This window comes from Bubalus kerabau, chromosome X (assembly GCF_029407905.1).
Source record: "Bubalus kerabau isolate K-KA32 ecotype Philippines breed swamp buffalo chromosome X, PCC_UOA_SB_1v2, whole genome shotgun sequence".
NCBI lineage: Eukaryota > Metazoa > Chordata > Mammalia > Artiodactyla > Bovidae > Bubalus > Bubalus kerabau.
Window position 1 is genome coordinate 144,372,767 of NC_073647.1, and position 6,078 is coordinate 144,378,844.

Here is a 6,078-nt window from a genome sequence, read left to right on the forward strand (position 1 = left end):
ACTGGTTCCAATTTACCCAACTCGGAGGCCACGGAAGCACACAGAACGCCGGCGACGACAGCACCGGCTGATTTTCCGCTCTTCCGGGTTTGTTCTTCCGCCCGCGCAGCCCTAGCCCCCGCCCCTCCGCCCTCCTCACAGGAACCAGCGCCCAGGCCGCTCCCGCGCTTCTCCCCTACCACCCACAGTGGCCTGCCTTTTATAGACGCCACAGCCAATGAACGCTCTCCTTTCCTTCTGCTCGCCCGCCCGGCCAATCGCCGCGCCCCTTGTGTAGTCTTCGGCTCCTCGACTTCTCTCGGCTATTTTCGTTGTTGCTGGCTTTTTCAGGGGCTGCTTGCTCGCAGCCAGAGACGCTGCTTTTTTTTCCGGGTTCGGAGCCGTTCCGGATGCTTTAGGCTGCCGGATGTCTGATCTCCGGATAAGTGAGGCGTTTCTGTACATGGATTATCTGGTAGGTGCGGGACAGGGGTGGCGTGTCGCCCCTCGGACCTCAACGTGCCCGATGTCCCTCCGCCTGGAGGAACAGCCTTTTTGCTTTCTTTCTTTGGGATGGGATGCCTTTGGGGTTCTTTCTCCCGCAGCCAGCTCTGGAGCTGTGCCGGGACTCAGAGGGGTGGCAGCTGAGGCGGTGCGACCGCAGCTCCCAGGGAGTGGTGGAACTGACAGGTAAAGGTGCGGCCCGGGCCAGCGGTTCTATGGGGCGAGGGGCGCACGGGCGCTCCCCGAGAGATGGGGCAGCGGCGGCGGGGCGTCTTTTGCCCGTGGTCGGTTTTTTGCTTCTCTGTGTACTCCTGCAGAGGACTTTCTTTCCCAGGAAGCAGGAGTTTTCCCCTCTGCCTTTAGCAGAACTCCAGGTACTATTAAAGAGCCATAACCGGAATGGCTTACTAAGTGCCCGGTAGCTCCGGTCATTTGGTTGTTATTAGATCTCTAAAGCTATGACCTCGGTCGCCGCGAGGTTTTAAAAGCACATTACCATATAGTAGACGGGACTAAACTACATCGCAGCGTGGGTAGAAAGGATTGGATAGGCAGGCATTCATTGCCTCGCCGTCTCTGCCGTGGATGCTTGTCTCTTACCCGGTGCACAGATTGGACCCAGTCTGTGCTTTTTAGGCCAGGCTTGTGCTGAGAAGTTTAGGTGGGAAAAGTGTCAGCTCAGTGTTGGGGCTGAACATTACTTTTAAAATGCACTTGATTTATGTGTGTGTGTGTGTGTGTGTGTGTGTGTGTGTGTATAATTATGCAAAACACCGCATATTGTTCGAGAAATTATTTCCCCAGAGATGCATGTTTGTGTTCACGGGGATCCTCATTAATGTTGGCTGTGTTCAATCCTAAACAATTACCAGGTTTACCTTTTTGTCTAGAACCTCTGTTGCAATGCAGAGTTGAAGTAAACGGTAAAGGCATTGACCGTCCTGTCATCTTGTTGAACACATGTTGTTGGTTTCTGCCTGCAGATTGGCCTGGCAGAGATTTGCCAGTGCCTTCTAGGAATTACACTAATGCTGTACTAAGAAAGACTGAATGCGTTCATAGTCAAGAAACGCTGGACAAGGACTGGTTTTGTAATGCTATCTTGTATTTGGGCTTATTTCCCCTAAATCTTCCTGGTTTGATGGGCTTGTGGGGAGGGGTGGTGACTGCAGTTAATACATGACCTTGTGCATTGAGGGGAGTCAAAAACTGAATTCAAATTCTGTTTTCTTCCTTTGTTGATGTCAGTAACTTCCTCTGTCTTTGTGATAAAGGGACATTCGGTGCCCACAGTGTAGCCAGTTAAGGAGGTTATCTGGGGGTTCTTTAAAATGCAAAGTGCTATGTAGGGTAAAAGAGTTGTCAGATGTTTCTTAAAGACTATTTTCTGAATTAAGTAACTGATTATTTTGTAGCTTGTCTCGTACACTACTATGGTTTTGTCTTGCAGTTTGCCTGAATTAAAGCCAAAGTTAGTTGAGGATGGTTATGGAATTGGAAAGGGCTGCCTTACCTATACTAATGGAAGCTGATTTTGAATGCTTAGTTAAGTAGTTCCTAAAAAGGAACTTGCTATTTTATTTGCTGAGTGAGTTTTAAAGTTGCAAATTGCATTGTAAACCTGTCTTTGAGGTGCCAAACCCACTACAGCAGATAGTGGGGGAAAACAATTGGAAGACTCTGGTTAATTACTCAGGTTAATTTCCTGATGGGGAATGCTTGTGGTGCTCTAGATTACCTTAAAAGCAGATTCTTTCTTCCTCAATTTCCTAAGTTATGTGTCAAAATCAATGGGCTCCAAATTTGACATGGCTTTTTTTGTTTTACCTGCCACGCCCGCATATACCCTATGCATTCCTATTTTTAAAAAATCATTATTTTGTCACCTTAGCTATGATTTTTAAAAAATTCACAAGTGTAGTGAAACAGTCCCATAAAAATCACTTGGCTAATCATTGGTGGTGAGGAAAAAACTCTTAAAGGAAATAAGTCAGTTCTGATGAGTGTGTCAAGTATCCGCTGTGAAAAGACTTAAGGAAATCCTTAAACATTAAAGGAAAAAGCCTCTGCAGGTGGTCTTCTGTGTTTACATTTTACTTAGTTCTCAGAGAAAATGATGTTCCACACATCATTCCTCTTGCCTTTCAGATGGACTCATTTGCTTTTCTGTAATTTTTATGTGGTGTTTATTAAAAACCAGTTTCTGAAAAATGAAAATCAATTTCATTGACTGGCATCATATTTTAAAAATCAGTCCCCAAGTTCTTTTACTTACCTTCCAGAGAAAATGCACTCCTTTCATTTCTAGTTTGACCCTTCAGATTTTGCTGCACTTGTGGTCTAGGGTAAGTGCCCTGTCCATGCACTTGACAGGAATAGTGTGTATGCCATCTTTTCTTCTCTTTTCTTTTTAATCGGTGTTTGACTTTCTTCTTATTGCTACTGGAAGAAGAGGGAGCTGTGCGTGTATGGATTGTCCATTGTTCTTCGGGCTGGATGGCATCACTTAACCTTTTTTAATTGCAGGACATGGAAGGAAGAGAAATGAGAGAAAGAGGTGCTTTGAATAAGACTGTGAATATTAAAGCAGAGGATAAAACTCTCTGCTCTTAGAGGCTACTGTTGATTTCTTAACTTGAAGGAAATGCAATGAATTAGAGGGGACAAATAAGGTGAAGCCCAGGGATAGTGCCTTTCTATTTAGGATAAGGTTTTGATTGATTTCAGTTTAGGGAACTACAATAATGGTAATTTATGTATCCTCAGTAATTACATGTATCACCCTGTACCCTATCTTTATTTATTGAAAGAATATGAGAGAGAAGGGACAGCTTTTCTCTCCAGTTTCTAAAGTAAGACAAGATAACATCTGTTTGGATTAGGTATTTTACTCTGGGGAATGCAGAATGTATCTTTTACTCTTAACTTTAAGATTATCAAGGTATTTGTTTTCCAGTATTTAAATATAAAAATCTCAGTATTGACAGGCCATATACCTTTTTCACATTTTTAGGAATGGGTTTTAAATGCCGTGTTCACACCTGTCAGGTCTGTAGGTGAAGATTCTGTTGCTGTTCCAGTGGGCAGTACCAGCATCTTCCTGTTTCTCTTCTGACAGGTAGAACTAGTAAGACAGTGTGTGGAACTTTCTGAATAAGGAGAAAATAGTTCAACTATAATGGAAAACGTGTCTACCAGGTTTTCCTGGAAGGTTGGACAAAATCAACTTCTAGATTCTTCTTGGTTTAATATTCTTTGTGTCCTGACTCATGTTAATTGGCTTGAATTTTACCTCTTCCCCCCTTCTGCCATCAAAATAACATCAATAAAATTTGGTGTGCTTTGTGTAATGCCAGGGATGATTACATGGGATGATGGAAGGAGAGTGATTTATAAACAGCATGTTGCTTTTCAGATGTAGAATGTTAATATACTGTGGTTATGTTGCTCATACTATTCTTATGCCTCCTATAGAATGACTTTGACTGCCCAGTTTTAAAGATTGGGCTACCTTTTGAATTAGTCTCAGTATATGGAGAGATTTAATGTCATCAGCAAGCAGGAAGTTACAAGACTTCTTTGAGGATTGTTTACTACCTATAAAAAATAAAATATGTTCCTTAATCCATCTAACAAATGTTTATGGGACCCCTGCTTTGTGCATGACCCTGAAAGTCATGGAGGATGAGCCCCCGCTGGGATTGCCTTGGCTGTAGGACTGGAGGGGTGTGGGTGGCTCTGCAGGAGCCTGTGGCAGTGGACAGATAGGCAGGTGGGGGAGGAGGCAGCCTGTGATGTGCTCCTTAGCTCTCTGGTAGGTTATCTCTGTGTGTTTCTTTGTTTCATTGTGAACTGAAATGCAAAGCTGGGCTTGAAAATGTGACATCTAAAAGTGCTTCTTTGGCTGCTAATTATCAGATAATGATCATTTCACCTGTATGTTGTGTTTGGGATCTAATAAGGCCAGGGTTCTAGGTTTCTTTTTCTGTATAGGTTGGTTAACCTGGCCTAGTTTCTTGGTCATGGGCTATACCTGCCATATAAAAATTTGTGTGTCAATAGGGAAGATCAGGTGAAAGAAGATAGATGATCAGCACAAACCCATCACTATTTGCAGAATACAAACCAAGTAATCAACCAACCAAGAACAGAAGCTCTTGATGTATCGATACACAGAACTCTGAGGTTCTACTAAGTTGTAAATGAGCCTATTCTAAAAGAGGAGTGAAGGCACAGTTATGACTTTATCTGATGTTCCGTGGTCTTAGAAGTGTGCTGTTTTTTAACTGTGAATGACTATGAACATTATAACTTATGTGTTCTATGTATAAAGTGATAATATAAGCCATATATTTTTAATCTTAAATGCAGCTGGATTAGTCAGTCACATAGGTGTTCTTTTATTACTAAATCATAAGATAAAAAGGGAACACAATAACTGGTTTGCCGGGAGCCGGCATATTGCATATTGAGTGAGGATCTGTAATAGCTCAACTGGAATTCTATCACTGCCGGGAGCCAGCGTGAGGCACTCCGCCCATGACAAAGGTCATGAGGAAGGAGGCTCGGCATACGCAAAGGCGGGATCGAGCCTCAGGAGTCCCCCTGGAAATTCTCGAGCATCTACCCCCAAACCAGAGTCTGCCTACTTTCTGCTTTGTGCTTTCACCTACACCTCTGACTTTACAGGGGGCTGTCCCCCACTACCTCTCTCTGAAAAAAAAAGGGTTAGCTTACAGCTCCAGTTAATAATTCCTGGGTGTGACAGTGTTTCAACCTACAAACTCCTTTGGAAATCCTCTAGCCTGCCTGAATGGGTTTTTCCGGCCACATGTGATTGTTCAGAGCCTCCCAACTGTGAGAGGCAGGAGATGTTCTAAACTGCCTAAACACAGATTCCTTTGAGTAGTTAAAAGATTGATTAGAAATTGTATTGGTGAAGGGTTTTTCACTTGTTGGGCCAATGTTTGCTGCTAAGTCTCCATACTCCTTACCTACTGTGTCCTTGGCAGTGTATTGATTGATATAATGGGCATATAGAAATGTAAAATGCAGCTTTGTCCAATGCTTTTTTGGAGGCTGGTGCCTGACTTTGGAATAATCACCTTTAGAGAAAAATAAGTTTCTTAAAATGTTAACAGGCCTCCGGGCCAGAAGATGATGTCAATCACCTGAACTTTTGCATATGATAAGTTTGAAAGCCTGGCTTAGATTAGAACCAGGAACTGCTGTCCTTGCATGACTCCACCCCTTCCCCCATTATCCTCTATGCATACCTTAAGGTATAAAAACTACTTTGGAAAATAAAGTGCGGGCCTTGTTCACCAAAACTTGGTCTCCCCATGTCGTTCTTTCTCTCACCTTCTGGCTGAATTATTCAGCCTCTTTTCTCCACTGAATTTCCTCACTGAGCTATCCTTATTTCAGCCTCTTTTCTCCACTGAATTTCCTCACTGAGCTATCCTTATTCTATTACTCTATATCCTTAATTAAAGTTTAATTAAGCAGTTGTTTCCTGATCCTCGCCGACGCCGTCCCTGCTTCGAATTCCCTGGATCCACCGGGGCTGGACCCCGGCACTGGTTCTTTTAGCAA